Source organism: Panthera leo, chromosome E1 (assembly GCF_018350215.1).
Source record: "Panthera leo isolate Ple1 chromosome E1, P.leo_Ple1_pat1.1, whole genome shotgun sequence".
In the NCBI taxonomy this organism is placed as follows: Eukaryota; Metazoa; Chordata; class Mammalia; order Carnivora; family Felidae; genus Panthera; species Panthera leo.
The window spans coordinates 6,247,114-6,273,220 of NC_056692.1; the positions used below are offsets into that span (position 1 = coordinate 6,247,114).

Genomic DNA, 26,107 nt, shown 5'->3' on the forward strand with positions numbered 1-26,107 from the left:
GTTAACTGTGGTGGTGCTGGTGGGGGCGGGGGGCCAGGCTGTTGTTTTCCTTGACTCTTCCAAAGAAATTTCATAAATAGTTTGCTTAGTATGTCAGTCCGTGCATCTGGGAAGCGTAATGTACTCTTGGCACCATGGTGCCCTGTGACGTTTGTCCATTGCCTCTTGGAGAAAGAAGGGGGGGGGGGACGCCATCTATTTAGAGTATTGGATATTCTGGTGTCTGTTATTTAGAAAGTTGTGACTGGGAACTCTCTTCAAGCTGAGATTATTTTTGTCCCCAGATAATCAAAGCCAGGCACCCTTCAGGAGGTTTGCAGGGTGGTGGCTGGTAAACTTGGGTAGACCCAATGGCTGTCGTGTGAGTCACATCACCGCATTAGTGAAGGAAGAGGGGATTTGGACGATGAGACTTGTTCCACAGAGGTTTGGCCTTATGGTTCTGATGACGCATATTCAATACTGGGGATGCAGATACGCTTTCTCTGGGATAAACAACATAAAACTGTGGCTTCTGGGAAAGAGTTGCTGTTTTCTTCATCCAGGACATAGGGAGGGGAGCATCCACTCGTGAAGATCAACTTTGAAGAGTAAAAAAACCCCCAAGACCCTGAATTTCCTCTTCCCTTTGCTGCTTACCATTTTGCTTTTGCTTTCCACCTAGTCATCATCCCCTCGTGAAACGTCTTGCTGACACTGGTATTAACCCCTACACCTTCACTCCGCCATGCATCCCACGTGTGACTGACACCCTGATCTCTCTGAAACAGATCTCTGAACGTGATATCCCCCCAGTCAGACACCTTCACCTGGATGATCAGTTAACTTTGCAGCCCAGCCTTCCTCCGTCGCTCCAACACTCTGCTCCTGTGACGCTGAACTTTCCTTCTTTGCCGTAGGTGCTCAGGGGTTCCTTTTTCCGGCACCTTTGCTTCTGGTATCCCTGTTCTTAGAAGGACTTTTCCTCCTGTTCCGCCTCCGCGATCTAGTTGACCCACGATGTGTTTCACCCAGAGCCATTGTCTTCCTCTTCTGACTTCTGATGACGCTTAACCCATTCCTTCACCGTGTCCCATCCCATTTTTCTGACAGGATACTCTAAAATATGTACTTTACCTTCTTTTTAAAAAAAACTTTTTTTATGTTTATTTATTATTAAGAGACAGACACATGGGGCGCCTGGGTGGCTTGTCGGTTAAGCATCCGACTTCAGCTCAGGTCATGATCTCACGGTCCGTGAGTTCGAGCCCCGCGTCGGGCTCTGTGCTGACAGCTCAGAGCCTGGAGCCTGTTTCGGATTCTGTGTCTCCCTCTCTCTCTGACCCTCCCCTGTTCATGCTCTGTCTCTCTCTGTCTCAAAAATAAATAAACGTTAAAAAAAAAATATTAAAAAAAAAAAAGAGACAGACACAGAGCATGAGCGGGGGAGGGTTAGAGAGAGGGGGGAGACACAGAATCCGAAGCAGGCTCCAGGCTCCGAGCTGTCAGCACAGAGCCCCACGCGGGGCTCGAACTCACAAACTGTGAGATCATGACCTGAGCTGAAGTCGGTCGCCCAACCGACTGACTTTACCCTCTTTACTGAGGCACCCCATGTACTTTACTTTCTTTACTGAGTTAGGACCTTCCTGAGGGCGGGGCCACATGGCTGACCTTGTGGACATGCTGTGTCTAGCACGGTGCAGTGGCCAGTGGTGCGTTTTCATCGTGACCTTCTCCCACATCCACTTCCCCAGGGAGAGTTACATTAATTAATTTGTAAAGGCTGTCATACGGCCCTGCACAGTTCTTACAAAAAATATTCTGGGGAGGACAACTTTCCTGCTTGTAGAGGGCGGGCATCCATCAGACCAGCTGCAAGCTGCATCCTTAGGAGCCCCTTAGGTGTGGAGCAGGAGGATGACCATTCTCGTGCCGCCACCAACACGCCCCAGCCCGTCCCTCCGGCCCTCACACGCGTGCTGGGCTTTCTGAATTGGTGGGTCATTGCTCCCTGGTCAGATCGTCTTCATTGGGAGGTGGAACCGGCAGTATCATTAGCCCAAGTTTGCCGGATGGTGAGGGGAAAAAAAGGGCCACAGAAAAGCGTAAATGATTCGTATGGAGTTGCGTAGCTTGTTGGGGGTAACCTCCGGGAAGGGTGCAAACATTTCTCAATTCTCGTTCCATGGATCTCTCCTAGACCAGCCAGCGATTTCCAGGCTTCAGTCATTTATGTTTTTCTTTGTGTAGTTTTCTTTTTTCTTTTCTTTTTCTTTAACTGTGTCTGTGTGATACTTTGGTTTACTGATGCCTTCAGCAGGATAAGTTGAACACAGGGAAAAATCCATCAAACCGGGTAGAGTTAATGATGCCTGTCTCCTCTCAGAACGATCAGAACTGCAGAACTCCACCCCTCCTCTACCCGCTCTCCACCCCTTCTCCGCCCTGCTCGAATACTGGGAGTTATACAAGCAGCATTAAGGGAAGCAGGAGGGAGACCAGTCACGGCGCTGGTGACAGCAGAGGTATGCATCGTCATAATATTAAGCAGCATTACGCGTCCTGCTCATCATCACCGTGTCAAAAACCACAACATCTAAAGAAATACCCTAGATTTCTTCTAGAGCGGCAAAGTACATGGGAAAGATTGCAGCCGTGAAGCAAGACAGACCTTCGAGCAGATACCAGCTGTTGGAGTTACTCCTTCACCTTTGCTTACGTTCTCGGCTTTAGAATGATAATAATAATGCCTACGTTGCAGGATTTCTAGAAGAAGAAAAAAGAAGCCCATTGCTTTTATAACTTAAACATGTGAATTTCAAAGGACACTTGACTTCACTGTCATAATGGAAGATTGGTATCACTTGCCATAGTAGAAGGTCGCTTTAAAAAAGGCATTGATATGGGGCTCCTGTGTGGCTCAGTCGGTGAAGCGTCCAACTTTGGCTCAGGTCATGATCTCACGGTTCAAGGGTTCGAGCCCCGTGCCGGGCCCTGTGCCGACAGCTCGGGGCCTGGAGCCTGCTTCCGATTCTGCGTTTCCCGCTCTCTCTCCTCTTCCCCCACTCACACTCTGTGTCTCTCTCCCTCTCAAAAAATAAATACACATTAAAAAAAGTTTTTTTAAAGGTATTGATAGGAAGCTGTGCTATTAAATTCTGAGCCACAGGGTAGCAAAGGCCAATGAGCAGCTGTGAGTAAGAGGAAGTGGAAACTGAGCAGGAACTGGGGAATCAGAAGCTATGAGTAAGTGGAAACCAAAACGAATGGGGATGGTACATGATGAGGCATGTAACTAGGAAGGCAGCCACCCCCTGGCAGGACAGGTCTGATGTACAACTAGTCACTAAATCTCTCTGGGTTTGGAAGCCCCTTCCAACGCTCAGATCACCTTTCACTCTCCACGAAGACCGGCCTTAATGAGCTGTCTGGGTTCCTGTGAATTTTTTTATTTATTTCTGTTTTCACACTTAACACTAAATAGATTATCTCTTGAGGCAGTTTTGCAGAATTGCTATTCTTTGAAAGTAAATGAGCCTGAGGCAGTCATAAAGATGCGGACCCTTATTCGATTAATTGGTCAAGTTGATGAAATTCCTGTTAAAACAGGAAGGATTTTTTTTTTTTTTTTAACCTGACAAAGTGATTTTAAAGTTTGGCAGGGATAACGGAAAACCAGATAATTCGGGAGCCAATGAATGATGGGGCACATACGTACCTTGCCAAACTTCAAAATGATTTACAGGAGTACAATAAAACCCGTATGGAACCTGTACCACAATGGACAAGCGAGAGGAAAAGAATAGTGAGAGCAGAATTTAGAACATAGTAATGGTGGCATTTCACGTCCGTAGGAAGAGATGTCGGGACACTTGCCTAGCCACTGCAGAAAATACAATGTACGGTTGGTCCTTGAACAACATGGGTTTGAACTGCATGGGTTCACTTACACCTGGATTCCTTTCCACAGATACAGTAGTGTACTGTAAGTGTATTTTCTCTTCCTTATGATTTTATTAATAACATTTTCTTTTTTTAATTTTAAGAATATTATCTATTAGATATATAATAACATACAGAACATGTGTTCATTGATTGACTTTATATTATCAGTAAGGCTTCCACTCAATGGTAAGCTAGTAGTAGTTAAGTTTTGGGGGAAGTCAAAAGTTATACATGGATTTTCAACCATGTAGGGGATCAGTGCCCCCAACCCCACACTGTTCAAGGATCAGCTGTCGTCTGTGCTTCAGACCACATACCAGACTCCAGGCAAATGGAAGTATTAGTATAAAATGAAATCACAAAAGATAGAAGTAACAATATAAGAAAATCTGACCTAGAGGAATTGCTTTCCTGTCCTTTACACACTGCCAGAGTTGGTAGGCATATATGATCTGGGTGGGCAGTCATATAGGCGCCACACTTGAATGAACACTCCAGGGCCACCATCTTGAAATTCGTAGTAATTGTTTCACAAGGGTCCTGCATTTTCACTTTGTACTGGGTCCTGCAAATTATGTAGCTGGTCCTGCCTATTTACCAAGCTAAATACCAAGGTAGAATCTAGAAGGCCGAAGATCGATAAATAAAATTAAGTGCTTCCCAAGATCCAAAACATCATGCATGACATTAAAATGTCGTGGCGTAGTTTGGGGAGATGGCTTGGCAATGCCTCTCTCTCCCCGAAGCCCAGCACCCTTCAGGGAACCACTGACTGCAGGCTGCTGTAAGCCTTTTCTTGGATCGAACGGTTGGAAAATTGGGCTCGGTGATTTGTTGGACACATGTTTACATGGAGGGCCTGCACAGTCCTACAGATTTCATGACTCCAAGACGTTAACTGACTTCCAAGTTTTATATATTTGAATGTTTAAAAAATAAATTTGGCTCAGAGATGAAAGGGCTGGAAATAATTTCCATGTCTTCATTTGTGTGCTTCAGATACTATTACTGACATTTTATAAATATTCTAAACCTTTCTTCACCTTCTATATGTCAAGATAAAAAGGGACATTTTAGATAATAGCTTGGTTGTTGGGCAGGGCCTTTTCCTTGACTGGGGACCCACTGATGATACTGAGTGATGGCCACTGGAAACTGTAGACGGTAGTGTTTTCCAAAGCACGCGGTGAAGACTCATATGAATCTTTGTTCAGTGGTCATACAGTTCACTGGCGTGAGGACTTTTTTCACTCCAAAATCTTCCTGTGCTGTATCCTCCCTTCGCGACTGCCTCCAATCCCGTGATTTACACCCCACCGTTCAGCACAAACTCCCTCTGCTCCCCACTCTGGTTCTGATTCCTTATCCAGCTTAGTATTCCACCCCCCTCCCTCTCTAGGGGCCCTTCTGTTCTTTGCACTTATCATGACCTATGGAAGCACATTGGAGATTTTTAACCTTTTTAGGGATAATAGGTCCCTCTGAAAAATCTCCTAAATTTGTGGACCCTCTGTAGTTCCATGTGAAACTTTAGCACGTTAACACTCTTGAAGCCCATGAACGGATCACAGTTTAGGAGACCCTGCTGTATATGCCATACCTCTTCCACTGGGTTTCTTCCATCCCCAGCCTTGACTGAATTGCTTTTCCTTTGTGACATGTACCATTCCCCATTCAATACAGTCCTCTCTTATAGAAACTCTGAATTGAATTGAGTTCCATTTCACTCCTAATTTAATTCCATTGTGGTCAAAGAATATACTCGATCGATGTTAATCCTCTTAAATGTATTGAGGTTTGTTTTATGGGTTATCATATGGTCCGTCCTGGAGAACGTTCCATGTGCTCTTGAGAATATTACGTATATTACTACTGGTGAGTGAAGAGTAATCTGTGCATGTTCGTTAGGTCTCATTGTTTTATTGTGTTCAATTTGTCAGTGTCCCTGTGGATCTTTTGTCTAGTTGTTTCATCGACTATTGTGAGGGGGATATTGAAATCTCCAGCTCTTGTTGTTAAATTGTGTATTTTTCCTCACAATTTTGTTAGTTTTTGCTTTTTGGATTTTTTTGTTCAGTTGTGAGGTGCATATAAACTTACAGTTGTATCCTGATGGATTAGCCCTTTTAACATTATAAACTATTCTCTTTTATCTCTGGTAACATTTGTGTGTGTGTGTGTGTGTGTGTGTGTGTGTGTGTGTGTGTATGTGTGTGTGTGTGTATGTGTGTGTATGTGTGGTTTTAAACCCTATTTTGTTTGATATTAGTATAGCCACTCTGCCTCTCTCATAGTTCCTGTTTTCTAGTGTGACCTTCAAATTTCTTTAATGCTTTTTAATATTGTGAGTTATTTCCTTAATGGTTGCTCTAGGGCTCACAATATACATCTTACCAGAATTAACTTCAGATTTACACTAAGTTAATTTCAATTAGATGGAGAAACTTGACTTCTGTATAGCTTCATTTTCTCCCCTGCCTTTAGTGTTGTTATTGTCTTACCTATCATGTCCATGTTACAAACCCAGTAATACATTATTATGATTGTTACTGTTTAAAATTTCATGTATGTATTTATATATTTTTACGTTTACTTATTTTTGAGAGAGAGAGAGACAGAGCACAAATGGGGGAAGGGAGTGGTGGGCAGAGAGGGGGAAGACAGAATCCAAAGCAGGCTCCATGCTGTCAGCACAGAGCCTGACATGGGGCTCAAACTCACAAACCGTGAGATCATGACCTGAGCTGAAGTCGGACATTTAACCGACTGAGCCACCCAGGCATCCCAATTTTATGTATTATAAAGACGAGAGAAAAAAAGAGAGCAAGAATGTATTTATAGAGGTTGTTATATTAACCTTATTTATAGTTTCTGGTTTTCTTCATTTTTTTCCTATTAATTCCAGTTACTTACTCCATTCATTCTATTCCATTTGTTCTCTTTGTGGGGCAGAAGAAAATGGTCTTTTTTATTTAAAAAAAATTTTTTTTATGTTTTTATTTTATTTTTGAGACAGAGTGCAAGTGGGGGAGGGGCAGAGAGAGGGGGAGACACAGAATGTGAAGCAGGCTCCAGGCTCTGAGCCGTCAGCACAGAGCCCAACGTGGGGCTCGAACCCACGGACCACGAGATCATGACCTGAGCTGAAGTCAGACATTTAACCGACTGAGCCACCCAGGTACCCCTTTTGCAATTTTTTTTTACGTTTTTATTTTATTTTTGAGAGAGACAGTGCTAGTTGGAGAGGGAAGAAAATGATCTTCTTAAATTTTGTTCCTCATATTGAAAACAAATGCTATACCAAAGCTCCTTAAACTCCTGGCTTCTTTTGAAGTCCCTCCTCCATGCAAATGACTCTTGGCATCCTTGGTGTTGGTCCTCTGAAGTTGGAATCACTTTCCTCACTGAGTTCATACCCCGGCTTCGCCTTCTGTGCTATCTTTCTTGGTCACTTCTAATACATTGGTCATCGTTCCAGGTCTCTGGGCTAGACATTCCTCAACTTCTTCATTTCCCACTCTGTGTACCAACTCTAGAAGCCACACTTTTAATTGTATCATCTCTCAGAGTCCTTCCCTGATAAAAATGTAGGCACTCAACACCACAGCCTGTTCTTCTTCCCCCCTGTTGAAGCCCCACACAGACTGCTCTTGTGGTAATCTTCACTCTTCTCCTTTAGTCTTACCGGGTTGTCTATGTCTGACACACCCTTTCTGGATTGACGTGATTTCTTTCCATGGTAAGCCAACGTGCAGTGCTCTTCCTGTGAGTGCACTGAATCTCTTTCCCTTATTACTCTTTTATTTCTTCTTTACTAATCCCTAAACTTGAGCTTCTACAACTTACTTGTAGAAGCTGCCATGGTGGACATTTGTTGGGCTTTGACGGCCCAGCACTCGTTCAGGGTACTTTTGTTTGCGCAACTCTTGGGCCAATGTGCTGTTGCAGTGGAGTTGACCCCATCTCTACTCTAGGGGCGGACATTACACTCAAATGTAACCACACAGAATCTCGGTCCCCTGGCCATATGGTTGGTCCAGGGATGGGTAACGACGACAGACAATGAATTGCAATGAGAATGGTGCTGGGACTGTGGAGAGAGAGACACGGCTCTTGCTATGGACACCATCAAGACTCTTCACATGGGGACAGCCTGGGTAGCTCAGTTGGTTGAGTGACTGACTTCAGCTCAGGTCATGATCTCACAGTTTGTGGGTTCGAGCCCCGCGTCAGGCTCTGTGCTGACAGCTCGGAGCCTGGAGCCTGCTTCAGATTCTGTGTCTCCCTCTCTCTCTCTGCCCCTCCCCTGCTCATGGTCTGTGTCTCTCTTTCTGTCTCTCAATAATAAATAAACATTAAAAAAAATTTTTTTTAAAAAGGCTCCTCATGTGGAATCTGCAGAAGGCAGAGCCAACTGGGAGAGAAATATTGGGTCTTACGGAATTGAGACTCTTGATCAACCCATACCTGAAACTAGGAGAGTTCTGGGCATTTCTATTACAGATTCTTTTAGGGTTCTAGACCCTATTCAGGTGTGTTCATCCCCTCCCCCAATGCCAAGCAGTTCTTAGACACCAGCAGGATGTCCAATAATTCAATTCAGTTCAACTTAATCCTAATACTGCCTAGCCAGAGACAGCATCAGATTCCACAGGTTCAGGGTTCAATCCTACAAGACTGCCCCCCATCCATGCCATTCACAAGCCCCACGCTTGTGCTTCTGGCTAAATAGTGAAGTTCTCAATGACTCCCTCCTTAGATTCAATTAATTTGCTAGAGTGGCTCTCAGAACTCAGGGCAACAGTTACTTACATTTACCAGCTTATTAAAGGTTATGAATCAACAGCCAGATGAAGAGATACATGGGGTGAGGTCCAGAACAAAGAAGTTTCTGACCTCCTGGAGCTTGGGTCCTGGCTTGGCGGCATGTAGAGGTGTTCTGATTCCCCACGTGTGGAAGTGGTCCAATCAGAGGACCAAAAAGCTGTCCTCTTTGGTTTTTATGGAGGCTCGATTATATGGTCACATTTGACTCAGTCATTGGCCACTGAGCGATTTAAGCAGAGGTCATGGGTGGGACTGAAAGTTCCAACCCTTAAATCACATGGTTGATCTTTCCAGCAACCAGCTCCCACCCTTAGGTGGGATCCAAACACCTTTGTTAATAACAAGACACCCACTTCACCTTTATAGCTTCAAAACATTTTCAGGAACTATGGATGAAGACCAGATATATCTGAGAAATATATTTTTGTCATGTGAATGACGAGATATATGTTTCTTTTAAATTGTTACATCGCAGAGATCAGTGAATTCCTTTTTTTTTGTTCTTTTCGTTTTGACAGGTTTGAATTGGATTTCTGATTTTTGTCACCTAAAGAATTGTAATGGAATTGTCCTTCTTTACAGCTGGACATTTTAGGGTACAACAAAAGCATATGATATCTAGATAAATTAAAAGTCTTTTGGTTCTCACAGTAATCTGAAGTCCTCAGATAGCCTTTCTCCCCATCATATTCCAGTAGAAATACCAGGCAGAGGACACAGGCAATTCACAAAAGAACTGGTATAGTACCACACAAGAAAAAAAAATCTAACTTCATCAGTAGTCAAGATGTGCAAATTAAACCAAAATATACTTTATTCTTGCACATGAAATTGACAAAGTCTTGATCAAATAATAGTTCTCAGTGTTTTTGCCAAAACCCATATATTCTTAATAATTTTTAATGGTATTGTATATTACTAGAACCTTCCTGGGGGCAATTTGGCAATATAGATTTTAAAGCCTGGGTGTTCTGAATTTCACTTGTAGAAATCATTAAGGTTCATGAAGATAAAACCACATGCTTATTCTTTGCAGCGCTGTATACAAAAGCAAAATATTTAGAACAAAAATAACCAAATTACAAGAGATTTTGCCTAGTAATTAGGAAGTGATTTTGTGTTGGCATTTAAATTGGTTAAGAGATGTTATTTTGGGGGGGCACCCGGGGGGCTCTGTCAGTTCAGCGGCTGACTTCGGCTCAGGTCATGATCTCATGGTTCACTGCTGTCAGTGTAGAGCCCACTTCAGATCTTTTGTCCCCCTCTCTTTCTCTGCCTTCCCTCCCCCCTTCCTCCTTCTCTCTCTCTTGCCGTCTCTAGAATAAATCAATAAAAAACATTTAAAAAATGCTATCTTTTAATGGACTAAATAGTTCTCTAGGACCAAATTTGTAAATATTTTAATTTAGTTGGACATTTTTTGGAATGCCTATTATATCAGGCCCAAGAACCACAGAATACAGTTCCTATCCTCAAGGAACTGCCAAGCCAGTGGAAGAAAACAACCACTGAAGACATACGTAAAAATGTTCAATGCCATAAAGCTAAATAATAGGCAGAGAATCGCAGGAGAGGAAGAGGTTCCTTCATACAGGTAGAATTCAGGAAGTCTTTATGGAGGAGATGACGTTTGAATTTACCTTTGTAGGATGGCAGGACCCTAAGAGACCGTAAGGCTAGTGGTCTGTACATGCTTGCTAATATTTGACAGTAAAAGCTTAAAAGAGGAGAAAGCATCACAGGAAACTCCTGACTGTGGCTGAGGCCACCTCCGGACACGGCCATCTTCCCGCTTCCCTGGGAGCCCCCTTCTGTCTAGAGAGCCCTGGCCCCAGCAGCTTGCCTGAGGCCCTAAGTGTGGTTGGCTCTGTGCTGTCATTCCTGGGGGTTCAGCTTATGGTCTGCGTGTGTTTTCCATGAGATTTATCTTTGCTAAGAGGCAGGGACTCGGGAGATAGAATAGAAAACTGGGAAAATTCTCTCTGAATTCCTTCAAATGAAAGCCTGCTGAGATCTTCAGGGAGATAATATGTAAAAATCTTGGCTTTGCCTGCATCTGTACGAGTGCCCTGGACTCTGGTGCCGTAGAAAAGGCTGATCGTGGCCACGTGGAAAAACTGGTATCCGTGCACTGCTCCTCTCTGCTGCCTTGCATTTTGGATTCACAACCTTGGTTCTGAGATCATTGGACCATGTAACATATAAGACCAATCATGGGCTTGCAGCGGCCGGGATAAGGGCAAAGTGACTCAGCAAAATCTGGACGAGGGAAACAAAATGCTGTGTGACCTCCATCGAGTGCTCAGGAAACCCAGAGGAGCTCGTAGGCATCAGCGTCGCAGCATGTCTGTGTTCTTGGTCCTAGCAGTTTTAGTACAAGAACACTGCAAGAGAAGATCAGATACGGGACACAGTGAGATGTTGGCAGTCTAGCGAACGGCCTTATAAAGCTAAAATTAAGTGAGTAGCACACCGTAGTCTAGAATCTGGCCTCAGGATCTTAATTTTGTCAGTATACTAAATAATCTTTCCTAGGGGCTGAGTCACATTAGTAGAACTTTTTGAGATCAGTAAGTAAAACTGGAAGGACACCTGTGGATTTCCGTGAAAGACGGTACACCAAGATCACCCTCACCTCAATACTTGCTGTTTCTTCTGCCTGACACGCTTCCCCGCTTTCCCTCCTGCCCAGAAGTCTTTGTGCGGTTGGCTCCTTCTCGAGGTTTGGGTCTCAGCTTCATTGCTCAAGATGTCGTTCCCTCTGCAGAGACTACATCAAAACAGTGTATGATGGCCCAAACACAACAGGAGGTCATTTTTTTGCACATGTAACAAGTGAGGGACAGAAGTCAATGAAAACACTGGTCCCTGGAGTCATTCAAGAGTCATTCAAGACAACACAGATCCTTCTAGTTTCAGACATGGTTTTCAAGGTCATTGTGAACCTTATCATTCAGCCAGGAATAAATGGGGAAAAGACAAAGGAGCATGCATAAGAGGTTTGTGTGCACAAAGCCTGAAAGGGAGCACATCACTCACACCCTCATTGCATTACTTAGAACTCACACCTAATTTCAAAGGAGGCTCGGGAAAGTATCCAAACTATGGGCCAAGGAAGAAGAGGAAACACTGGATTTTGTCAGCAGCGCCTGCCGTTGTAGTTGTGTTCCAAGGAGTACCATTTTTTTAAGTGTATTTATTTTTAAATAATAAATAGAACAAGTGGGGGAGGAGCAGAGAGAGAGGGGGACAGAAGATCTGAAGTAGGCTCCAGGCTCTGAGCTGTCAGCGCAGAGCCCGATGTGGGACTTGAACCCATGAACCATGAGATCGTGACCTGAGCTGAAGTCTGACGCTTAACCGACTGGAGCACCCAGGAGCCCCTCAGAGGGTACCATTTTTACATAGACTGTGTTTTTGGTGGTGCCCTTGGAGTTGTGTAACATGCTGACTCTGTTACTGTATTCCTGGTACATGAACAGTGAGAGGTGCTAGCCGGTCATAGCAGGTGATTACGATAATATGAACTAGAAAACCTCAAACTGGCATGGTTAGCATCTGCTCTGTGTTTGTGTGCAGGATTCCAGGGGAAGCCAAATTGTGTACAGTTACTTGAGATTGTAGTGAAAGCAGGATAAGACGGTGATGATGTTTCCATCCTTGTGATGGAGAAATTCTTGTCTCGAAGTCTGGATAAGTTGAGTCCTTGAGTCAGGGCACCCTTTCAAGCAGATAAGATTGGGATAGGGACTGCCAGAATTTCCCACCATCACCCATATTTTCTGCTCAACTCAACAGCTCCATCCGGTCGTGAGAACTATGCTTTGGGAGACCGCGTGAAACTCCTGACTCTGCGAGTTAGGTGTTTTGATCCAGTGTGCATCAGTTAATTAATTTTTTATCTTAATGGCAAAAATGGGTTTATTTGGGAATAACAGAGACTCGCAATTTGGGACAAGCAAGCTATGGCAGAACCACAGGCAAGTCCTAGGTGTGCATTCATTTATATAGTTGAACTCTTAGTTTGACCCTCGGTGGGCGGCTCACCCAACCCAGTAAGGCCCGTAGTTAGTGACTACGTATGTCATGCTTTACCATTCACAACGCACGTGCTCTTAAAATATGCCATTTGCTGCTCACAACAATGCTGGAAGATAAGACAGCCATCACGGCCCCCGATTTACAAATAAACTCAAGAGGAGGGTGACTGGCCCCAGCTCACGTAAGAAAACAGACACCACTGAGATCCTCATCTCTCACCTGTATCTTCAGCCGTCCTCTCTCCTGGCTCCTTAACCATGACATAAACACATGTTCTAGTCACCCTTGTCTTATTAAAACAACAACAAACAAACTCGCCTCTGGCTCCTGCCCCCTCTTTGATTTCTAACCGCAGCAGGATTTCTTGCCTTCTCTTGACGTCCGAGCTTCTCTAATATGACATCCTTCTCTTATAAAAATGTTAAGAGAATATACATTTACTATATGTGATATAAAGATGCATACACACATGTATATAAATTTAAGAAAAAGAATACTAAACATTCCATTTAAAAACTGTGAACTGAGTGATACTGTGGTTTATAATAATAATAATTATTGTATATATATTATATATATATTTGGTCTTGTCCCCATTTCTGGCACAGAGCTTCTAAAATAATTGGAATTTCCTATTGTTGACCAGTATAAAGGTGTCTTTTGTTATGTTAATAAGGTGTCTTTGGAAAGCACCTAAGGAAGGGGGCTGGTTGCTGCAGGATTAAAGGGCTGATTTTTCAGTCCTACCCTCCAATTCCCACCCCCATCTCCCCTACTCCAGACTTCCAGGGAGGGGGAGAGGGGCTGGAGGTTGAATTGACTGCTAATGGCCAACGATCTAATCGGTTGTGTTTATGTAATGTAGACACTATAAAAACCTAAGAGAGGGGTTCCGAAAGCTTCTGTGTTGGTGCACATGTGGAGGTTCGGAAAGAGTGGTGGACCCAGAGAGCATGGAAACTCCCCACCCTTTCCCCATACCTTGCCCTCTGTATCTCTTCCATCTGGCTGCTGTTCCTGCGTTGTACCCTTTTATACTAAATGGGTAATCTAGTAAAGAAAATATTTCTCAGAGTTCTGTGAGCCATTCTTGAAAATTCATCGGACCCAAGGAGAGGGGTTGGGGCAAAATCATTGGAACCTCCAATCTCTACCCAGTTGTTTGGAAGCACAGGTGACAACCGGGTCTTGGTGATTGGTGTCTGAAGTGGGGGGAGGGTGTTGGGGACAGTCTTGTGGGACTGAACCCTTAACCTATGGGACCTATCTCTGGGTGGACAGTGTCAGAATTGACTTGAATTGTAGGACACCCAGTTGGTGTTGGGGAATTGCTTGGTGATGTAGGGACCCACACACACGCGCACGTGCACAGACACACACACGCGCGCGCACACACACACACACACACACACACACACACACACACTGGAATTGGTGCCAGAATCCATTTAAATAGGAAAGATGGTACTCTAATCAGTGTAAGAAACGTATGGTCAGTTAAAAAAAAACTCAAAAGACAGAGCTAGAGAAGCAGTATGGGAAGGGACAGCAGTAAGAGAATAAGAAAGGAGAGAAAAGACAGATTTACAATATTATAATAAAGGGGAATAAGCTACAGATGGAGGAAACTAAAATATATTATGCTTACAGTAAAAACATTTCTTTTTAAATCTTGGTTGTCCAGATTCGAAAGTTAGAATCTACCTGTGTCGACTCAAGTTGAGATCAGAGATAACTGGACTAAGGCCATTAATGACACTTTACATGTGGTCAAAGTTCTGAACCAAATGTCATTTGGACAAATTCTTTCAAGTGTTGAATAGAAAATTTCCACATGAATGCAGTGGTTTCAAAGCTTATATAAATGGATATCTTCCCAATAATACCAAAATCCTAATAGTAAAACTTGAAAAACAAACACATCATTAACCCATACCCTACCCCTTTGTAAATCCTGTTTTTTAAGCCAAAATCAAATAAGTACGGGGAAAATGTAAAAGACAAAATAAGAATTAAAAAAAAAAAGAGGGAAGAAAGAAAAGAGGCTTCAGTATTAGAAAAGAGGAGTCAAAATTGTCATTGCTTTGTAGGTAATTTACAGGAAACCCAAGCAGATAATGGAAAGTGATGACATTTGTGATAAGAATCTAGTAAGCTGGCTAGTCACAAAATGTACAAAAAATTAGTAGCTTTTATACAGGTCAGCAGAAAGTCTTAAATAATCTCGTTCTCAATAGCAAATAAATAAGTAAATAAGCCAACAACAACAAAAAAACTCTAGAATTAAATTTAAGAAAGAAATGTCCAGTCTACACAAAAACTAGGACTGAACATTATCAAATGACATATAAGATTCCACTGCACTGAGAGATCTCACATTTCTGGATGGGAAGGTCTGATATTGATAGTCTACCTTCAATTAGTTGGTATGTTTATTGTAATTCTCAGAAGTCTAATATTTCTAAGAGGTTGACAAAATAGCCAAGAATATTTTGGGGGGGGGACCCACAAATCAGTGAACCTGCACTATCAGAAATGAAAATATTACAGATGTACAGTAAGTAAAAGTGAGTAAGGAGCTTAGTATGTGATTATGTCATAAACCCTTACAGGTTATCTATGGTGGCAGAGCAGTTATTTAAAAATAATATGATTACGGGGTGCCTGGGTGGCCTAGTCGATTAAGTGGCCGACTTTAGCTCAGGTCATGATCTCACGGTTCGTGGGTTCGAGCCCCACGTCAGGCTCTGTGCTGACAGCTTGGAGTCTGGAACCTGCTTCGGATTCATTGTCTCCCTGTCTCTCTGTCCCTACCCCACTTACACTTTCTCTTTCTCTCTCAAAAATAAACATTAAACAAAATGAAAATAACGTGATTACCATTTCGTATCACAAAACAAGGAAATTTCACATAGCCTTAAAGTTTCAGTATAAAGAATTCTTAGGATTTATCTCAAAGGGAGAAATCTAAGATGTGGACTGAAATTTATCTGCAAGGCTGATGATCTGTGGGGGCATTTTTTGGAATAGTGAAGAACTACCAGTTAGCTCCAGCATTAATTAAGATGTGGAGTAAGAAATCATAGAAAATCCATGCCGTATATTAATTAAAAATGTGTCAGTTCTTAATATATATTAATATAAATATATATAATATATAATTTATTTTTTAAATTTTGATTCTAATATAGTTAACACAGTGTTATATTAGCTTCAGGTGTACAATATAGTGATTCAACGAGTCTGTACTTTACTCAGTGCTCATCAAGATAAGTGTACTCTTATCCCCATCACCTGTTTGACCCATTCTCCCCCTCTCCTCCCTGCCCCCCGATGACCATCAGTTTGTTCTCTATGGTTAAGAGTCTGTTTTTTGGCTTGTCTCTTTTTTAAATTTTGTTCATTTGTTTTGTTTCTTAAATTCCACCTATGAGGGAAGTCATGTGGTATTTGTCTTTCTCTGACTAGCTTATTTCACTTAGCATCACACCCTCAGCCTCCATCCATGTTGTTGCAAATGGCAAGATCTCACTCTTTTTTATGGCTGAGTAATATTCCTTTGTGTATCTATCTATATCTTCTCTATCCATTCATCTATCCGTGGACACTTGAGCTGTTTCCACAACTTGGGAATTGTGAATAATACTGCAGTAAACATAAGGGTGCATATATCTTTCTGAATTTGTGTTTTTATATTTGAGCTATATTATATTTATTAATAAGGGGAAATTTACTTTTCTTTGTTAAGTAAAAAAAAGAAAGCCCACTATGCACACACCTTATGCCATTTAAGAATACATATAAAAATACTAGAAAGACATATACTTAACACTGTTCTCTTCCCTCCTTTCTTCTGCCCCCAAAGATTAGTTCCTGTCCCACCCCCTGCCCCTCCCCCCCCCAGCTCTGATCCACACTTCCCTCAAGTTCCCCTAGACAACAGAGATGGGAAACCAGTGACCCCTCCAGCATTCAATTAGTCCTTTTGCATTTTTAAATGGAAGTAATTTTAATGTGCAGATGCAGAATGTAAGTTTCTCACAGGGAGGCTTGTTAGACCTGTGCGTCAGAAAAGTGTTCGGCCTCAGTGGAATCAGTCAAGCTGTATTGAGAATTGGCCTTGATTTTTTTTTTCCTTACTCAAATTAAAGGTGCCCGATAGGAAATGATTTGAAGGGCAGAATTATACAACCAGGTCTTTGTACTGCTTGGACCAGTTCTTCTGACAGTTGGATATACTCACAGATCCCATGGGGGTTTTGTGAAAAGGCAGATTCTGATTCTGGAGGTCGGTGGGAAGGCCTGAGAATCTGCATTTCTAACAGGCTCTCGTGTGATGCCCGGCCCCGTGAGCAGTGTTGGCTTAGGTGATCCTGATCCCTCTTTCCAGCTTGCTCCTAACGGATTTTCATTTTTACCATGATCCTATGAAAAACAATCATCTTTTTGTGTTCATTTCCTTTCTTCTGGGGCCTGACCTGCTCGCTTTGTGTTCCTAGGAATGAGTTTTCTACCTGGGCTTTGAGTCAAGCGTGGGGTTAATGCCTCATGCATGCCAAGAGCAAATAGAGAATAAAAAATGCATGGAAAAAAGAATATTTTTTATCCTAGGCAAATACTTCAGTCAGATAAAACAGAAAATATCTTTATGAAACTATTAATAAATCCCCGAGACATCTCAAATTAAACAATGGCAAGAAATGTTATGTTTGTAGAAATACATAAAATTCATTTGAGGTCAGGACGTTTTATGGTGTCGGCCAATAAAGCAGATGGGAGATTCCACTCATTTGAATGGGCCTCGGATAAAGCTGTCAGTCCGTGGAGCCAGGAGGCCGGGACTTTTGGTCTGGCCCAGGTAACGGAGGGGTGACTGTGGCGGTCACCCTTTGTGGCCCATCCGATCACTAGGCTCTTGGGTCCAGGACATACTGTGGACAAAATGCTGTTGTGTGAGAGGCCCAGGGAGCAAGGAATTACTGGAAGGGGCTCAGAGAGTGGGGCTTTGTAGATCCAAGGCTGAGAGGAGTTGCATTAGATAGTTGCTGGACAGAACCCAGATTGTCCAAAGGCTCAAAGACAGTAGAAATTTATCTTTCACTTGCATGACAGTTACTGGTTGGCGGGCCATGTCTCCACATGGTGATTCAAGGTCCCAGATACATCCCATCCTGGCATCTCAATGGAGCCCATGCTATAGAGAGCAGAGAGGAGGCACGCCTTTTTCTTAATTGTTTTAAGACGCGGTCCCACGATCACCATTCGCTTTGCGTCAGTGAGAACCCAGCCAAGGGACCAGGTTAACTGCAAGAAAGCTTCTGGGAAGCGAGGCCAGGCTAGATGCCAGAGGAAGAGGAGGTTGGTTCTTGGTGAACATCTTTGTTAAAACTGAGGCTGGGGCACCTGGGTGGCTCAGTCGGTTGAGCTTCCGACTTCGGCTCAGGTCGCAATCTCACGGTTCATGAGTTCGAGCCCCACATCGTCCCTCTGCTGTCAGCCTGTCACCGCAGAGCCTGCTTCGAATTCTCTGTCCCCCTCTCTCTACCCCTCCCCCGTTTGCACACTCCCCAAAATAAATAAATATTAAAAAACAAAACAAAACCAAAACCTGATGCTAATTTGGGCATGAACCAGTGATGGCCTGAGCGAGCCCCCAGCACAAAAACTCAGGCTGAAATAGAAAGCCACAAGTAGAAGCGGCCTCATGTTCTGCTTGGTAAAAATGTTCTGTTCAACCAATTGGTTGGTTGGGGTGGGGCGGGTGGAAATTACTAGAATAATGCTGGGGCAGATACGATTTTAGATTTGGTTTCATGATAATTTATTTCCTCTGAGAGATTTTGTCTGCAGTTAGGAGAAGCCCCCGTTGAGTGGTGATGCGGCCCCAGGCACCCAGATATTGTAACTTGTTTCCTTAAGGAGGAACCGCTACAAAAATGAAAAGCAGAGACGTGAAAGCCCACCATATTTTAGGGCTTTCCAGACAGTGAACTTGGCATACTGGGGTCCAGAAAGAGGTGACAAGAGACTTGTCAGGACACTTAGCTCCTGGAGTGACTGGTACGGCTTCAGGTCCTGGGCTGGTTGCCTTTGTGTGGATTCCATTTCATCTAACCCAGTGTCGTGGTTTTCGTATCCCCTGTTTTTGCCTCAACATGAAAGCATTTGGGAAGCGTTTCTATGTGTGAAGGTATATGTAGTGTTCTCCAAAAACCTCACGCGGTCCTAATCTCACGGTGAGGGAACGCTTCCCTGTTTTTTCCTGCGGTGGGTCCTCAATAAAATACGACATCACCTATTTTATTCTCAAGCTTCAACCTCTCTTTCATTCAACAGTTACCGACTCTATGCACACTGGATGCTGTTCTTGGCACGGACTCTAATTTGGACCTTCAAGGTCATGCTTGGACCTTCAAGGTCATGAAGGTTTTACACTGTTTTGATTTTATCCTTAAAGCTGCCTGTATATGGTTTGTTTTTCTCCCTTAACTGTGGATGCTTTTTTTCCCATTCGACTGATAAAGGTTAAGTCAGAGTAGATATTAATTGTCCCTTAATTATGCTCCTGTGTTCCCTGAGACGGCCTGCATATTTTCTCCGAGGTGCCCAAATAGGACACATGACATTTAGGGAGATGTGTCTCTATCCTGGGGGAAAAAAAAATGAACCTCACTGACAGTGTTTTTCTAATGAGAAGAGAGGAATTTTCCAACCAAAACAAAGGGAAAACCTTTGTCTCTCGGCAGGTAGATACTAAGTAAAATGAACACACAGCTGCCAGGTTTTTACATTAAACACTTAGTTTCTGTTTAATGTTTTCTTTATTGAGATTCTCATACTTCATCGGACACGCTCAGCTGTAGTCCAGAAGTTCCTCAGAACTGAGGGACCCAGGCCTCGCCTCTCTTCCAGGACCGAAGATGTTTAAACAACATTTAAACAAAACAAAACAAAACAGAAAACTTAACAAGGGTTTTTTAAACAGAGATTTATAGTGGTTTCATCACGGGCTCGTTCTTACAGAACTCTGCCCCGGGTGGCCAGCCTGTGTGGCTTTGCTCGGAGGCCTGGCCCCTCTGCGGACAACAGCCAGCCCGTCTAAGGATGCTGTGGCACGTGCCACCCAGAGCCCTCTTTGGTACCAACCCCGTACTGAAGATGCCAGAACAATATTTGGAGCGTTAATACCAGGGTCAAGATACAGTGGCTGCTGTTTACAGTCTTCGCAGATACTTGTAGGAGGAAACAGCTCCAGGGAAACCCCAAGTTGCAGTATCTTAAGCTCCATGAGCCAAGCATCGCCTCCAAAGACAGTGAAGTTTGCTAGTCACGAGGCCAAAAGAGACTGTACTGAGTCGGAGGAGGTCTGGGAGGTGCAGACTCACCCCAGGGTATTGTTACTTGACCTCCTTCAGGGTAGCCTGAGGCCTCAGTGTGGACCAGCCCGCTCGCTTCCTTTCCTGCCGAGCTGAGGGTGGCTTAGAGCTTTCTTTCTGGACCACAAATCTGCATCCTCTTCCAGGTTCCATCCGTCTCTCTGGGGTAGTCTAAATATTGACATAATGCTTCTCTCCCTCTTGACGAGGCCTTCTTTATCAAGCCTCTCTCTTTCCAGGCCCTTGCTCGCAGGCTGGGCAAAATCTCCTCTACGTCTGCTCCACTTCCCGGTGTTTGCTGGTTGACCTCCCAGTGGTCGGCGAATGCTGCGCGTCGTAGCATCCTGCAGCCCTCTGAAGTCGCTGCATTATCACAGGGCCCCGTTTTCTTTGATTTGTAATGTTCGCTCTTAAGGTTTCACCACAGTCCTTGACAAATAGTCTTTAGCCATCTGACTGTTGCTTTTCTTGAAGGGGAAAGAAAGGACATATTTGCTTATAGCTTCTCTCTAAATCCAGAGCAAAGAGCAGTGTAGTAGATTTGAAGCGGGCTTAACTAAGGACCTAGTTCAGTTTCTCATTTGGCAATAAACCGTGTGCAAGATTGGCAAAACCCAGCAAACTCAAGACTGTTCAATGTTCAAGGTTTATTTCTCTCTGTTTCCCTATTCGGTGATGCCTTCGGGAGATGTATGCACGGGACTGGTACTGAATGAAGACTGATGCTGAGCTCCACAGTACTGGGATCTTTGGAACCTGTGCTCTTTGTGCCTTGAGGCAGGATGCCTTCACCCGGCGTCAGCTGTGGTGGGCAGGCTGGGGTGACTTCCTGAGAAAGCTGGACCTCAGTGGGACTGCTTTAGATGGGCAGAATAGAGTGAGTAAGCCGCTTTGAAGAGGGGAGCTGAGCATTGGAGATCAAAGCAGAGCACAGATAGAGCCATGGGAGAAACCTGGTTGGATGGATGATAGAGTCAGGTGGGGCTTGGGGTTTGTGGGAGATACAGGCAGATGGGTAAGAGAGAGCCAGATGCAGGAGGGTCCTAATTAGCAAGAAGAGCTACCTGTTTGAGGGTCTGGAATTCTGAACAATTTTAGGATGTTCCTTAGCTTTAGGAGGAACAGCTAACAGGAGGGGAAAAAAATCCACTTCCCGGCAGTTCTGCTTAGTGAAGTGTCAGCAATGTGTCATCATCTTGATCAGTGTTTTATCTTTATCTGGTTTCCCAAGGGGTTCCTATATTATGTCTCTCTGTCTCTCCCTCTCTCTCTCTCTCTCTCTCTCCCTCTCTCTCTCTCTCTCTCTCTTTTGCTTATATTTTCTTCGGTGGCATATTTTTTTCAAATGGTTCCTCCTTCCCTCTACTCTTCATATCAGGGAGTGCTTGGATTTAGTTTTACATGGATGTCTCTTAACTGCAAGCAACGTTGGTTACGTTGAAAATCCTATTCCCTTGTATCCCTGAAATCCCTGTTATCTTTTGCTGGGGAACTCTTGAGATGGTTTTTCTTTTTTAAAAAAAATTTTTTTAATGTTTATTTTTGAGAGGGAGACAGAGTGCGAGCTGGGGAGGGGCAGAGACAGAGAGAAGGAGACACAGAATCCGAGGCAGGCTCTAGGCTCCAGGCTGTCAGCACAGAGGTCATGAGATCATGACCTGAGCTGAAGTCAGACGCTTAACCGACTGAGCCACTCAGGCGCCCCGAGATGGCTTTTCAATGAAGAAAATTCATGGAAGAGACCCTAAAAGGACAATTCATATAAGTAATCTTCCCTGCAGATGAGGTGTATTCACCTACTAGCTTTGGGAACATGAAGGATGCAGAGGACTGCCTCCTGCCCCCTTTTTAATGCCAAAGCCCTATGTTGTGTGGTGTTTTGTAAAAACTCCAATCACATTGCTTCACGAATGCTTAGAGACAGAGTTTGAGGAGGTTAGTGACACCAGGCTTGGGAGCTTTCCCAGTAGGGACGTGTCTCATGCTGCCTTCCCTAATTCTTCCCCTCCACCATGGTATGTAAAGAACTATCGGAGAAACCTTTTGAAGACAGAATTCTCAGTGTGTCCTGTAACGCTCCTCTCCCAGAGACTCTGCCATGATTTTCTTTTCACCTTTTATGAGATCAGACTCCTCTCGGGTTCCTATCTGAATCTTAGCCATCCATCTTTCAGAGTCCAGTCGGATCTGTCTTCTCTTGACCTGCTGCCCTCACATCATTCTGGCTGCCCTGCATCTTACTGTACCCAGAGTAGCCCCAACTGAGGGTGTGTGTGTGTGTGTGTGTGTGTGTGTGTGTGTGTGTGATTTTTTTCTCTATTTGCTTCTTACAGATTCCTCTGCCCACATCAACTCCCCCCTTTCCAACTATGTATATGCGCTATGCCCCTCAAGTGTAGGACCTCTGCTTTTGTAGCATTCCCAAGAATCTGAGCAAAACATGAGGCACCTCTTAGCCTTTCAGCAAATACGCAGTGATTGACTGATGAAGCAGCATATTAATGGGGTCAGTAAATAGACCCCATTCTGGGCCATTTAAGTTCCACAGTCATCCGTCTGCTGGGTCAGGACTTCTATACATGTGGGTGATTCTATTTCAGCAAACAGTCTTTTTAACAGCCACATCAAGACAAGGAAACGTTCTGCAGAAGAGAAGGTTCCAGGCCTGGGCTCTGAGGACCACCCACTGAGGCTTCACTGGAAAGGGGCATAGACCCTGGAGAAGGATGAAACAGGTCTGAGGATGAAGAGTCTGGACAGATGGACAGAGGACCACAAGGTGACCCAACCGGGAGCAAGAAACAAGAGAACAGGCTGCTGTAGGTCTTGGGCAGCAAGAAGTTTACATGGATCAGTTTATACTTTTGGATTAATATTGTTTGGCTGGAAAAAATAGTGTAAATAAGATGAATATAAGCCATCTGGTTGGTATATTGGTGCAAAATGAACAATAAGGAATGGGGAGACTTGTCAGAAACAATAAGAGATGCACTTTAGCTTTTTAAGAATTATTATAACTTTGTTATTTAAGATTTGGGGAAACTTACCAGACTGGTACCCGTAGTGATAATCGCGCCAAGAGTGATTAAGTGCATTTGGACCCATCATGCCGCCCTGACCAATGTTCTCTGAAGATCCTCAGAGATGGGAGCGGATGGTAATGCTTCAGGAACAGCCGATCATGATGACTGAGCCCAAGCCAACAGTTTTGTGTTGCAATTAATTAAAATTTACAGCACAGTTAATCTGGCAACATCCACATATTTAACAATATGGATAATTGTTATTGTGCTGGAACGCTTTTACGAATGAATGGTGACCAGATCACATAAGTGCCTGTAATTTGTGTGTCTTTACACAATGAAGCTGAGCCTTTACAGATTTTTTTCCTTTGTTAAGGCTCCAATAACCCAGAAACAAAGCCAATGTTAACAATTTTCTATGACACTGACTTAATCCTAACACACGCGCGCACACACACACACGCACTCCTTGGAAGACAAAGGTCTTGGTTTGATTTCTTGACAGTGGATTCTCCATTCCTCAGATGGATGCCACACATGCCCAGGAAAATCTCTACCTGCCAGTCCCATGAGAGAGGCTATTTAGCAATTGCTGGAGGGTTTTAATCCCATCTAGGAGCTTGAGGGAGCCTAAGCTCTGAGCCCCGTCTAGCTATGGAGTGACAACACAAGGACCACTTGGGGGAGGTTGAGGAAAAGGGAGCTCAAGAGAGAGACCTGGCTGGGCACAGCTGGCAGGTGAGCAGGAAGGTTCCCTGCCTGTAGGAGTCATGGGGAAGAGTAGAGCAGAAGGTTAAGCTTTAACTCTTTAAAATGGCTTTGTTTTTGGGGTGCCTGGGCGACTCGGTTGAGCATCTGACTTCGGCTCAGGTCATGATCTCACGGTTTGTGAGTTCGAGCCCCGCGTCGGGCTCTGTGCTGACAGCTCAGAGCCCGAAGCCTGCTTCAGATTCTGTGTCTCCCTCTCTCTCTGCCTCTTCCCTGCTAGTGCTCTGTTTCTCTCTCTCTCTCTCTCTCTCTCTCTCTCTCTCTCTCTCTCTCTCTCTCTCTCTCATAAATAAGTAAACATCAAAAAATTAAAAATAAAAAAATAAATAAAATGCTTTGGTTTTCTTGGGGCACCTGGATGGCTCAGCTGGTTAAGCATCTGACTCTTGATTTCGGCTCAGGTTATGATCCCAAGGTGATGGGATCAAGCCCCACATTCAGGCTCCGTGCTAAGCTTGGAGCCTGCTTGGGATATTTTCCCTCTCTCTCTCTCTCTCTCTCTCTCTCTCTCTCTCTCTCTCTCTCTCTCTCTCTCTCTCCCCCCCCCCCCCAACTTGCACACACATTCTCTCTTTCAAATAAAATTTAAAAAATAAATATAAAATGCTTTGTTTTTCTTAATTTATTTCCCCAGTACTACAAATGCATAGTTATTGTGAAAAGATATATGACATACTTTTATAGCTGCAGGCGATAACCATATATAATTTTCACTTGCCTGTGCGTCTGTGTGCACACTTGGGTAGTTCCCCCAAATGTGATCAGAGTGTTTTATCACCTACTTTTTCTCTATGTCGTGAACATCTCAACAACTTACTTCATATACATTCAAGGCCTGGTTTTAATAAGTACATAGCCATACTCATTAGTTGTATTGTGTGCTTGCTATGTATCAGAAGACTTTTAAGAATTTGCTTTTTAGGAAAGCTAAAATTGGCACCACGAAAGTGACACGTAAGAGAAGTGAAGCACAAGTTTTAGAAATCTGTATGCACTGTAGGAGGAAAAAGGGATATTTTGAAAATCTGAGAAAATGAACATTTCAGGGACAGACAACTTCTGTTTACGGCTTCTAGTGGTCATGAAGAATTTCCCGTATTTTGTATTTCTTAGGTCTTTGTAGAGGGATATGGAATGGGAGTGCCAGGTATGTGTCCCCCATCCTTTATTTTTGTTTTTTGATTTTTGTTTTAATTTTTATTATTTTTTTAATATTTAGAGAGAGACAGAGCGTGAGCAGGGGAGGGGCAAAGAGAGAGGGAGACACAGAATCTGAAGCAGGCTCCAGGCTCCGAGCTGTCAGCACAGAGTCCGATGCGGAGCTCGAACCCACGAACCACGAGATTATGACCTGAGCTGAAGTCAGATGCTTAACCAACCGAGCCACCCAGGTGCCCCTTGAATTTGTTTTTAAATCACAAGCTTATTCCTTTGACGTGTCAATTTCTAATATCCAGATCATCCTTTGAGGGAGATATATTATACCACCAATTAGTGTCTTCGATGTTTTCACCCCATGCATAATGTTCTTCCTACTATTTTATAAAGCAAGTAATTGTCAGGTTGCCACTTTCCTTCTGTACAATAGGGGATTGCTGAGAGGTCTGTGCCACCAAAGCAGGACTTAACTGCCCTCCCCAACTGAGGTAGAATGTGGGACTCGTAGCCGAGGGTAGAGAAAACAAAAGATGGTCTGGGATCAAAGAAACCATGTGTATATCAGTCAGCTCTTGCCTTGTAACAAACGACCTCAGTATTCAGTGGCTTAAAACAACCACCACTGATTCTGACTCACATAGTGGTGGATCAGTTGGAGTTGGCTGATTGAAGCTGTATCTAGAAGGGTCCCCCTGGGCTTGGTTTCTTCCTGTTGGTTGTGCTTAGGTCTGTTTTGCACATGTTCATTCTGGAAGGAGCAGCAGCTGCTCCGGAAAAGGATGCTCTTCTCATAGTAATGGCAGAGGGGCGGGGTCTCACAATATCACCACCCATGCATATCTCAAACAGTGCTTGTGTGTCATTTCTGCTCTGATTTAATTGTCAAAGCAAGTTACATGGCCAAGCTTGAAGGTAACAAAAGGTAGGAAAGTCTTCTATTCTAACTAGCCCATCTGGGTTTGCCACAGGCTTTCCTGGTCTTAGGTA

The 26,107-nt window shown here is 43.8% G+C and overlaps 1 long non-coding RNA gene across 2 annotated transcripts in view; it reads left to right on the forward strand.

Moving 5' to 3' along the window:
* Window positions 1-26,107, forward strand: part of LOC122207071 — an 85,511-nt gene that overhangs the window by 18,068 nt on the left and 41,336 nt on the right. Inside the window, exon 3 of one of the 2 annotated variants that reach the window (XR_006196658.1) lies at window positions 22,779-22,976. The exons of the other annotated variant lie outside the window; for it this stretch is intronic. This is a non-coding gene — a long non-coding RNA (uncharacterized LOC122207071). Of the gene's footprint in view, window positions 1-22,778; window positions 22,977-26,107 lie in introns of those variants that run through there. 2 annotated transcript variants of the gene reach the window in all.